This window comes from Primulina tabacum, chromosome 5, assembly GCF_025594145.1.
Source record: "Primulina tabacum isolate GXHZ01 chromosome 5, ASM2559414v2, whole genome shotgun sequence".
NCBI classification, from domain to species: domain Eukaryota; kingdom Viridiplantae; phylum Streptophyta; class Magnoliopsida; order Lamiales; family Gesneriaceae; genus Primulina; species Primulina tabacum.
This window is the reverse complement of record NC_134554.1, coordinates 12,427,342-12,439,912: the sequence shown is the minus strand read 5'-3', so window position 1 is coordinate 12,439,912 and position 12,571 is coordinate 12,427,342. Positions and strand designations below refer to the sequence as shown.

Sequence of the window (12,571 nt, the reverse complement as noted above, 5' to 3'; positions counted from 1 at the left end):
ATAGCATAGAAAATAGATACACATCCATAGGAAGTTGAACGAAAAGTGTCAGGGCCCGTGCTCTTAATTGATATTTAATTACCACACAACAAGGATTAAATGGTGTAAACAGCGAAAACGAGTTTAAAACGTTCATTAGGGCCTACAGAAATTTCGGCATGACCTCCCCGTAAGTAGGACATCCCAAAAATTTCGAAACACAACAATAACAATATACGCTCGAAAATAACATCAGTTTCACAATCAACCACACCAACATCCTACAGCCGCACTGGCCAGGACTAGACACAACATACCACAAATAAAATCCAAACAATATTAAAACATAACCATACAGCTACACAGGGCATCTCCCTGGCAAATGTATCAAACCAGCATAATATATATATAAATATCTGGGAACTCTGACACCAACCGACTGACTACTGGGTACCACTCGCTGACGCTCCACCAGACGCGTCAAAACCCCTGGAATGACCTGCTATGTCATCAAAAACAACCACAACATCAAAAGAAAACAGGGGTCGGACCCCAGTACGACAAACCAGTAAAATCATGACGTAAATAAAGGACATGTAATAATATCAAGTAAATGCAATGCTATGCGATGCATGAATGGTAACAATGGAATAACGGATACCAAATGGAGTCCAAACGAATAGCATCATTAACAGTAACAGTGGCCACCCGTGCCAGGAATGCAGCATCAAATCGCCGCTCGTCCATGCACGTAGCATCGGGAATGCGAGTAGCTAAGTCGCTCGTCCCTAGCTGTCATCTGGGAATGTGGCTAATCCTAACCCACTCGTCCCTCTGATGACTCAATAAATCTCAACATAATCAACATAAATAGCCGTAAAAGGAGTCAAGGCTCAATTGTATTGTTATGCCAATACAATTTATGCATGAATGCAACAAAATAAACATTCAATGCACATAATAGCAAACAACATTCACCGAATATTCTTACACGCCAATATAAGCGTCATAATGATATAGGTTTGAACGTACCTCAATTGCAACTTACAATACCACGGCAAATTCTTAAGGATTATCGACTGAACTCGCCCAACAATAAAACCTACAATATAAATTCGCTATACACTTCAATACAATGCATACCAAACGACTAAACCAAAATAAATCGTCTCGGTTAAAATTCGAAATCCGGGCAGCCTATATAACCTTTCAAAATCTGGAATTCAAACTTAATACCTCAATACTCGAGGCTAGAATGCACAACGGTAATTTCGCAAAGGTGGCTCGCCGGAACAAGTTGCCGGAAATACTGTTCACGCCGGAAACCTAGCTGGAAATTAGAGGAAAAGCTCAATTCTTCACTTTTATAAACTAATACACCAAGAACAACCAAAATTCAAAGCCAAAAGCTTACCTAAACCGAATCGAAGCTACGCGCACTGCTGCTGGAAATCAAGCCAAATCGAACTCGATACCTTCCGATTCATGGTAGGAAATACTCTAATAGAAAGGAGGAAGAAGAGTGCTAACCGTTGCACTAAATTTTTCGGCCGCTGGCAGCGCTGCGCGAAGACGGCAGAAAACAGAAAGAAGGCGACGAGCAAGGCTGGGGAAAAGTTTCTGGAAATGAACGATCTGATTCTCAAATGGGTTGGGGTTATTATAATAAAAATGGGAAATGGGCTGGGCTTATTTAAGTATTGGGCCTCACAAAAAGACCGTCCAAAAAGTTGTGTATCTTACATATACCCAAAGCTCGAGTGCCCTTGCTAAAGAAGATAAACAAATACATCTTCTTTTTCAATTATGGCTACCAAACAGGAGATATCTATATCTTGATCTCATCTACCCGAATCACATTTGTTCTGGGGTTGAATTCAAAAGAGTAGGTTCTTCCAAAGACCCGTCCATTTCTTTTATGAACCGCGACCATGCCATTTCGATCCTAGATAACCGCGGCTTCAGGTGCAGTACCGCAGAAGTAAAAATGCTGCTTCGGCACATACTCCAGCACCACTGTCTTTTGGCTGATCAAACCAGACATGTTCGCAAATTTCATATGGAGAGACTATGTTTCAAGCAAAGCCCATGAAACCAAATGAGTCGTAAGAAACCTTATTTGAAACGAAAAGCTAATAGAAAACTAGTTGAGATGCTAAAAACTCATCATGCTAGAGGTAGCTAACGTGAAAAAATAAAATTTGATCGAAACAATATAAAGAGCAGATGAAAGATTTTACCATTCTGGATCTGTGATATGTCTTCAAAACTTTTTCGAAGTAGAGTGGGCTCAAACGATCAACATTACCAGGACTCCTAGTTGCTTCTTTCTCCAAAATGCTAGTCTTTGCTCGTTTGTTACTCATATCTGCTAGTGAGTTTCAATGGAAGGTAAAATGCGCCATAAAAACAGGACAGAAAGACAGCCATAAATGTTACCTAAAATCATTATACAACGCCATATCAATTGCGTTTCATTAAATGTATTTCTTCTGCACAAGCAAAACTACAAAAACAAAAACAAAAACAAAAAACAAAGAAAGAGAAAAGGGAAATATGGAATTTTCACAGGGGGCATAAAAATTGAAATTATACATACGTTTAACTGAAAATACAAGTTCGCATCTGTTAAAGTTCTTAAGAATATGCACCGATCATAAAGGAACAACACATTCTCAGATTCAAATCAACTCCCGAACAAGGAAGATGAGAGAGCAATTTTATTGAATATAGGAAAATGAATACTATTGTTCAACTTTTCAATGTGCTGTACATCTCCTTCTACATACAAGATCTCTTCTATCTCTAGATCACTAAAATCTAACCCAACTAACTAACTGATCCAATCTGACTAACTGGTTGATTTGATAACTTCCACCACAAAGTCCACGTCTCATATATTACCAGCTACACATACAAGCCATTTCATATACGAAGTACCGAGAAAACCAAAGATTAAAGGATTAAGAAGCAACAAGAAAGGTAACCATGGTTGCCGCGTGCGGCAAATATGTAATCTTTGCTCAATATTTGAACTTCTTCATCAGAGTCGGAGCTCTCAAACTCGGAGTTACAATTCGAAATTACCCTCTCGCAGTCGCTGATCCCATAAACCAAAACATCAAATGTGGACTTTCCAACTAACCAGGAACACCAAAAAATCCCCCATTTTGAGCCCCAAATCCTTGGCAAACTTCGGACATCCACGCGTAAAGTAACATTTCTCATATTCCTCAATATGCTCCACTTTCACGACCCAAGATTCCCCAGAACTGGCTCCGAGAACGGCATTTTCATGCAAAATATCACCATGCTTCTCTGCACGAAAGCAGTCGGCAACCGCTGGAGGAAAACACAAGACAAGAAATTTATCATGGAACAGGCAGAAATAGAACCAGTACATAAAAAGTAGTGATTTTAAAAACTTACAAGCTGGATAGTGGAGTCTTCATTGAACAAGACCTTGAAAAAAGAGGGTTTGGATCGTCGCTCCTCTGCCATGAGAAATCAGTAAGTGGTGATGAATGAAATAATGAAGATGATTGATTACATTTACAGTCACTTGAAAAAATTGATTTTTTGGGGGTTTAATGTGAGGGAAAAAACAAGCACTTCAATAATTTTTCAATTAAATAATCATAAACGCAGTTTAACATTTTCGGATATTCTTTTTCCTTTTATGGGTAGGATGCATCTTAGAACAAGAGAGAGGCCAAGAAAAATCTGGAAAAGGAAAAAAAATATATTGAAATTAATATTGTAATATAATAAATTTATGTAGTTGAAACATAAAAGAGAGATACCTTCTAACAAAATTGTAGAATATTATTTATCAAATAAAAAAATAAATATTAAATAATTTTAATATTTTTTGTTCAGTACCTACGTTATACAAACAGAGTTCAAATATTGAAATTAGACAAAAACTTGTGTGAGACGGTCTCACGGGTCGTATTTTGTGAGATGTATATCTTATTTGGGTTATCCACTGAAAAATTATTACTTTTTATGTTAAGACGATTACTTTTTATTGTGAATATCGGTAGAGTTGACCCGTCTCACAGATAAAGATTCGTAAAATCGTCTCACAAGACAACTACTCTAGAAATTGATATACAAATATAAAGAAGCTAAAGAGATATTTATGAGAAAGAAAATTCAAAAACTGAAGGTTCTTGCATAAATTATTTGAAATTGATTTGGAGAGATTTTGAATGCTAATAAATTGGTAGAGAAATGCAAGAAATGTATGGCATATTTTTGGAATTTCGAAAAGAGATTCACCAGCATGCCTAAACAGTTATTATATGTAAGTGATTTAAATTTATCATACAGTAGTAGAAATAATAGTGTGAATAATGATGTTAATATTTATTAAACTAATTAAATTCAAATAATTGATAATTGAATTATAAAATTTTATTATATTTTATAACACTAAAATATCTTATATAAAATAAAAAATGAGTTATAATGTGCCTTGATCTTTTCATTGCATTCAAGGCATAGAAAATAAAATGAAATCATATCCATATCAGAGGCATGCAAAGCATTTAATGTGCCTTGATCTTCATTTGACTTAGCTCATTGATCAAACTTCTGGTTGCATTTCCTCTAGACAAACGAAATACAATCAAATCTAAATTCAAAAGAGATTGAAACTTGAAAGTTTGCATGCTTTGTTCTTAATTAGATCCTCCAAAAACATGTCTTTTAACTCGAATCAAGCACGAAAAATAATAACGTCCCATGTGAGGTTGGTCCCGTTAGATACTTCAAACACACATACATCGCCTACTTTAAGATTATTGTCTACTGCAAATTCTCTCCATCCACTAGTGAGTGAAGCTCGCCTTTCTCCACAAATGTACCTTACGGGCCATGTCTTCCCTTCAGAAACAAGGAGGATCGAGCAAGTAATTACCTTATCAGGCAAGATCGCATTGGAAAAGGCTGGTGGTATATGCTGCAACGAAAATAAATTTAAAAAGGGACTTTAATTCATGTGCTTAAACTAAGATTTTCATGAAAAGTAGCAGCAGTGATCGTAATAATGATAACAATAATAATAACTATTTAAGGTACATATCTATCGATGAGTTACCAAAGTCGAACGTCGATTGCTGACATAAGATGGATGCATCACAACAATGGAGAACAAGTTTTTAATTGGCTTCTCAGACATGAAAACGGATGCCCTCGTATAGGCTTCGAATCTGTTGTCACCATCCCTTGCCTGCTGTTGCACTTGCTTCAATTCTGTGCCTTCACTGTGTTCATCTGCCGAAAAAAAAAATTTAATGCACAAAATAGACAGAAGATATTATAACATTGCAACTGGCATTTTAGCCGAAAATCCACTAATATCATGTTTCGATAAAGTTAAACCCCAAGAGTCAATATGTGATAGCAAATCTCAGTTATATATCCCTTCGATACGTTGACATGATATTTCACAACACATCTAACACAAGTGTCTGATGATTCACACATTTCTAATGAACATTCAAGGTTGAATCACCCGATGTATACTCGAATGTGAACCCAACTTACCAATATCATCATCATCTTGATTTTCTCTTCCCACGCTCTTCCCTGCCAAAATTTCTTTCAAGAACACAACAGAATCATCGGAGTCTGATTCAACTCCCTCAGTTATAGCTACTAATTGGTTCTTACCAGCGTTTCTCTCAAGGGAATCATAATAGGAATACTCTATCTCTGTAGCAGTGGTGTCGAATATGTGAACCTCAAAATGTTATTTCCCAACGTATTTGAATAACAATAAGTGCCCCAACTGGATTGAATAATACTCTTCGAACCGTCGCCAACCTCGGTGCAGCCAAGCTTGATAACTGCAGTGAATCAGTTCTACTTTCCATACTAAACCATTCGGAACCTTGAGAGAGAGACAGTCTGGCAGATTGTGCCCGTATTTTCGCGTAAATTCAGTAGGAAGTCTCTGTAAAAACAAATATCAAGAATGCAAATCTATCAGATAGTTGCCTGAGACACCATTTTAATTTAGAGAAAATAAACATATCCCATGAAACCGATGTTCAGCTTTCCAACCGGTAAACTTTCTCTAATTGTCAAGTGGTGATTATCACCATACAGGCTTTCATCTAGACCACAAAATCTTTTCTTTTATACTAATTATAAATTTTCATTTGACCATCCCCTATAGAGAAATATAAACTTTTCAAGTTAAATTTCACAACATTTTGGGATCCAGTAAAACTCTTGTTTCAGTTCAATTATGATGGTTACAGGAGAATGTCATAGTTTATAAGGAAAAGATTATCTAATATTGCTTTAGATTTACTCTACTAAGCTACTTCTGACATTCACGTGGTTTTTGAACCAATATGAAGATTTTCCAGGCTCACAAGCAGCAGCATTTTCAGCTCCCACAATGCTTTTGTTAAAGGAATATATATTATCTAGCCGGTATTTCAATATTCATTTGATCTACGAATACAATGCATCGATAGATAAATAAATATATATACCACATTCCATCCTCCTCACCAACAAAAATCAAATCTCAAGTTAAAAAAAAGACAACAAAAATCAAATCTTGGAACAAATTAAATCCAGATGTCAAGAACTACAAACAAGAACATTTACATCCAAACAAGAAACGTGAAACTCACAAGTCTGTGTTCTCCTGGGTTGGATACAATCTTGAAAATTTTGGCACCTTTGCCCCGTAGATGCCGCTCCCATTTGAACCAGACCCGGCTCTTTTTCGGTGCTATAATCTTTAGCCATTCCTCTGTTGTTTCAGAGATGAAATGTAACGGGTAAGCAGCAGACTGAGAGAGCACGTACAATATAATGATTATGGGGGTGGATAAAATATTTGCCAGGAAAAAGCTCGTTGCACTGCTGGTCTACTAGCAACAAATATTTCTGCGGACCTGGTGACCGACGATTTCGGTTGGGAATAAATCTAGCAAGCGGACTAGGTCAAATTATAATAAATGGATGATGAGTCCAAGTATCGATCCCACAGAGACTAATATTTAATTACTAGAATTTATATCACTTAATTTAAGCTAGACAAAATAAATAAAAAGATGATATGTGGATTATTAATCTAAACTTTAAATAAAATAATTGCAATTAAAAACGACGGATTCAGATATCAAAGGAGGGATTCAAATTCAAATAAATAACTAAGACACACAACGGTACCAAATTCTACTATGTTGACACGTGTTTAAATTCAATTAATTATTTAATTCTTGACAATCACGGTGAAATCCCCAAATTTATTTATTAAACGATTCCTCGAGTTAATAAACCTATTTAAGTCTAACAGTCCAATTATTTCTAATTGAATTTAATTAGATTTAAATGCATTAAATCTTCGTGGAATTTCAGTTTTCACCTAAAACCGCACACTGAAACCGAATACTATTTCTAGTCAGTTTAACCATGTGTTGATGACGTCTTTGTTGTTATATTTAATCAATCATCTTGCGATTCGTGATTAATCAACATACATGTAAATAGTTGATCAAGCTATCAACAAGAAATATTAAACTAGCATCAATCAATAATTAAAATCTAGAAAAATAATATAATGAAAATAAAACAAATATCAAATAAAGTATTGTTTGGTCCTATTGTGGTCTTAGCCTAAAGAAAATTATTCCATGAATTCAAAATAGAAGTGAAAAGTCATATTTAAGTTCATAGAAGAAAACAAAAGAAAGAAATAAATAAGAGGAATTCTCTGTGATTTAGGCGTGTGCGAGGAATTCCTCCAGCTTTTGTCACAGTAGCTTCTGTTCCTTTCTTCCGCGGTCTTCTGCACTTCTTTCTTCATGTACGTTCTGTTCTTTTCCTTCCCTCTCCTTCTGCGATGCCTTCTTCCGTCTCTTCCCTCTATACGCTTCTCTCTTCTCTCCCTTCCGCGCTGGTTTTTTTCTTTTGTTTTGCGCCTCTCCTCTTCTGCTCACGTACTCTGCTTTTTATAATTCTTCATGGGCCTAATCCTCCAATTTCTTTTTAAGCTCATCTCAAACTTAACCCTTGTAAATAAGATTGTAGATTTTATTTTCAAATATGAGACTCAATCTTTATCAAAACTTCAATAATATCAAGATAATAAAATATAAGAATATTTTATTTCTCTTCCTTTGGTATTTTCTTTCTTTCTAGTCTTGTAGATTTATTTTATTTCCAAATTTAATCATTTTTCCTCTTGTATTTAAATCTAAAATTATTAATTCAATTAAGCATATGATTAGGGATAAAAAGTCTAGATAAGGACAAATATTATCAAATCAAATCCCCAAAATCTTTGTAAGATTTGGCCTTATCAATCCCCCCACACTTAAGCCTTTCTTCGTCCTCGAACAAATCAGAGAATAAAAATATAATCGAGGAATATTCAATGATTCACCACAAAATTGACACAATCAACACTTTTCAACCTACTAAATTCCGTCATACTCAATCGAAAGATCACACGTCAAAAATCATAAAATTCACTTTCATTGCAACTTTAAAACTCAAGCATTCACTAGAAAAGATCAAGATAATAAGACGTGTGTAGTGTGGAAGTCAAAACTCATATTACTCAAAGGTGTTTTAGTTCAAGGAATGCTCATATTTTTTTATATTTTTTTTTAAGAAACTCTCCATAAGCTTATCTTTCATACCTTTCTCCACTAAATGTTCGAGGAATATGACCCGGTCAATAGGTCTTTTTAAGCTTATAACGTTAGGCCACGGCTCACGGCTACAATAAAGGTAGGGATATTCAAAATGAGAGAAAATAAACAATTATTCCTTCAGCGCATTCCTTAATCTCTTATCTTCCTCCTTATTGAGTTTCATCATCCTCCATCAATTTTTTTTCCATCTTCCTTCAACTTTCATTCATCTTTCCCCACTATTTTTCTCTTTTCTTTCGGTCTTTTTTTTTTTTCAATCCTTAACAACATTCTCTTTTAGGTTTTTCAATCACCACATCAATATTCCTCCTTCCTCTCTTTTTTATTATGTATATATATTTTTTCATCAATCCCCTTCTCATTCTTCATGATTTTTTTTTAAACTCCTCCAATTTTTATTATCAATTATCAACACATGGGAGTTATTGAAAATTTAAAGCGCTAAAGGGGTTTATTTCTCTCAAAATTAGGTAGAAGAATAATGTATGAGCTAAAATTGGGTAGTTGACGTGTGATTTCGAAGGAATACGAATGGTGGCTAATTGTATGTATTTGACACACTCCATTCGATTTATTAGGCTCAAAAGGGAATACTAGGGATTTGAAAGATGGATTAGGTAGGCTCGAAAGGCTCAAACGGTCCAAAGATCGGCTAAATCATCCCTAAGTCATTATCATCCGTATTTTCGCCTCGAAGGATAATCAGACAAGTTCTAGATTGTTTCTTTTCTTTCTCTTTTTTTTTTCATTTTTTTTTCATGAGCTCGCCTCTTGCTAATTCACAATTAATTCATATAAGTATGACTCAAAGTGCATAGATAATGTCTCAAAACATGATACAAAACTAGTTTGTGCTCAAATCTTTCGGGTACAACTAAAGCTCATCTCAATCAATTCTAGTTGTGATTCAATCTCTCGAGTGATCAAAAATCTAGGAAGTCAATTAGTATGTCATGTAATCACAAGTGCAGTTTCTCAAAGAATAATCAGAAAAAAATTTCATGCTCGAGGATTAAACAATAAAGCACATGCTAAGTGTTGTGACGTTAAACCAAACACAAATTCCTCCCCACACTTTATACTTGCACTGTACTCAGTGTCATGCCATTCAAAAGGAATACAAAATTTAGATGCAGAATAGTAAGAGAACACTTCCCTGGCAGTGTTGCTTTAAATTCCATGGAGTGCTACATGGGGATGGTAGAATACCTCAGTGCTGAAAATCTTTTATTTCAACAGTTTAGCTTTTCCAGAGTCTAAATCATCTTACTTCATTCCAATATTCCCTACACACATCAAAATCACAGAGGATTAAACTAACAAAATGAAAAAAATAAAAATAAAAATGAAACGACATGAAATAAAATAAATCACTGGGTTGCCTCCCAGCAAGCGCTAAATTCATTGTCTATAGCTTGACTACGGAGAAGCATCCATCAAATAGTGGCTTCCGCCCATAGTAAATATCATACAATATTACATATGGGTCTTGATTATATGTGCCCTCAAGCTTGGCATGATATTGACATTGTAAGCTCGTCGCTCCAACAACACTCGACAAAGACTGATTATTAGGGGAAGAACAATCTAATCCATGAAAAAGCTCGTAGAGGATGTAATATTCTTGAGTTTGCGTTGATGGAAATAAAGAATCTGCTGGTGGAATATATATTAAGACCATATATGAGTTCAAATCCTTCGACTTGTGTTCTTCTACATCCTCCAACTTCACTTCTGTCTCATCTTCGCATAGGAATTCCTCCAACTTCACTTCTGCCTCATCTTTGCGTATGGATTCCTCGAAGAATTCTTCTTCCTTCAGCTCAAATACTTGTGGAAGATCAGATTCAGATGAAATTTCTACATGATTTGAATCACTCTCCAAACCTTTATTGTTTGAGTTGTCATCATTCACCCATACCTGATTGGTCATTAATTGATCGACAAAAATCGCTTTGTCCACTTGGTTGATTTCGGACACTGGTTTCATTAGAAGCTCAATCTGTTCATCGATGAAACACAAAGAGTTGATCATCTTCTTCCACTGGGCTATGATTTCATCAAAATGTGCACTACGCTCTTCTTTTGCTCAAATGGTTGGTTTACAAAATCGAGGGAAAATTGTGGAGGATATTGGTGACTCCAACCCTGCAGTGAAGGATCACAATGCCAGTGATAGTCGAAATCTGCCATATCATTTAACAAGTGCATCGCACTGTTGTATTCTATATTAAATAAGTGACTACCAGTTGCCAAAGCCCCATAATTTACCCAACTTCTTGTTGCCTCATCCAAACCAAAATAGAAAAATTGAATAAGAGTGTAGTTTGACAAATCATGAAACCGAAAGTTGTTTGCTAGATCATTGAATCTTCCCCAAGCAGCATAGAATGGTTCCGAGTATTGTTGGGCAAAATTCGTGAACACTCCCCGATGATCCATCTTGAAGTACCTCGCAATAAAATAAAAATAAATCAAATAAAATAGAAAAAAAATTCGAAAAAATGTCTAGTCTCAAATAAGTAATTTATTCTAATATTAAATAAATTAATCACCGGCAACGGCGCCAAAAACTTGACCGACGATTTCGGTTGGGAATAAATCTAGCAAGCGGACTAGGTCAAATTATAATAAATGGATGATGAGTCCAAGTATCGATCCTACAGAGACTAATATTTAATTACTAGAATTTATATCACTTAATTTAAGCTAGACAAAATAAATAAAAAGATGATATGTGCATTATTAATCTAAACTTTAAATAAAATAATTGCAATTAAAAACGACGGATTCAGATATCAAAGGAGGGATTCAAATTCAAATAAATAACTAAGACACACAACGGTACCAAATTCTACTATGTTGACACGTTTTTAAATTCAATTAATTATTTAATTCTTGACAATCACGGTGAAATCCCCAAATTTATTTATTAAACGATTCCTCGAGTTAATAAACCTATTTAAGTCTAACAGTCCAATTATTTCTAATTGAATTTAATTAGATTTAAATGCATTAAATCTTCGTGGAATTTCAGTTTTCACCTAAAACCGCACACTGAAACCGAATACTATTTCTAGTCAGTTTAACCATGTGTTGATGACGTCTTTGTTGCTATATTTAATCAATCATCTTCCGATTCGTGATTAATCAACATACATGTAAATAGTTGATCAGGCTATCAACAAGAAATATTAAACTAGCATCAATCAATAATTAAAATCTAGAAAAATAATATAATGAAAGTAAAACAAATATCAAATAAAGTATTGTTTGGTCCTATTGTGGTCTTAGCCTAAAGAAAATTATTCCATGAATTCAAAATAGAAGTGAAAAGTCATATTTAAGTTCATAGAAGAAAACAAAAAAAAGAAAGAAATAAGAGGAATTCTCTGTGATTTAGGCGTGTGTGAGGAATTCCTCCAGCTTTTGTCACAGTAGCTTCTGTTCCTTTCTTCCGCGGTCTTCTGCACTTCTTTCTTCCTGTACGTTCTGTTCTTTTCCTTCCCTCTCCTTCTGCGATGCCTTCTTCCGTCTCTTCCCTCTATACGCTTCTCTCTTCTCTCCCTTCCGCGCTGGTTTTTTTCTTTTGTTTTGCGCCTCTCCTCTTCTGCTCACGTACTCTGCTTTTTATAATTCTTCATGGGCCTAATCCTCCAATTTCTTTTTAAGCCCATCTCAAACTTAACCCTTGTAAATAAGATTGTAGATTTTATTTTCAAATATGAGACTCAATCTTTATCAAAACTTCAATAATATCAAGATAATAAAATATAAGAATATTTTATTTCTTTTCCTTTGGTATTTTCTTTCTTTCTAGTCTTGTAGATTTATTTTATTTCCAAATTTAATCATTTTTCCTCTTTTATTTAAATCTACAATTATTAATTCAATTAAGCATT

The 12,571-nt window shown here is 34.8% G+C and overlaps 1 long non-coding RNA gene and 1 pseudogene across 6 annotated transcripts; both read right to left on the bottom strand.

The window, feature by feature from the left end:
* Positions 1-99: 99 nt before the first annotated feature.
* Positions 100-3,681, bottom strand: LOC142546663 (uncharacterized). 6 transcript variants are annotated; one of them, XR_012820500.1, is made up of 5 exons: positions 3,409-3,681; positions 1,394-3,321; positions 1,216-1,305; positions 1,012-1,081; positions 100-478 (listed from the first exon to the last, which is right to left on the bottom strand). It is a non-coding gene; the product is annotated as an uncharacterized LOC142546663 (long non-coding RNA). The 6 variants fall into 6 exon arrangements; XR_012820496.1 differs by having other exon boundaries at positions 102-478; positions 1,216-1,309; positions 3,409-3,679; XR_012820498.1 differs by lacking the exons at positions 100-478; positions 1,012-1,081 and having other exon boundaries at positions 1,120-1,309; positions 1,394-2,006; positions 2,220-3,321; positions 3,409-3,677.
* An 884-nt stretch (positions 3,682-4,565) lies between these two features.
* Positions 4,566-11,111, bottom strand: LOC142544131 (B3 domain-containing protein Os03g0620400-like; annotated as a pseudogene).
* Positions 11,112-12,571: the final 1,460 nt, after the last annotated feature.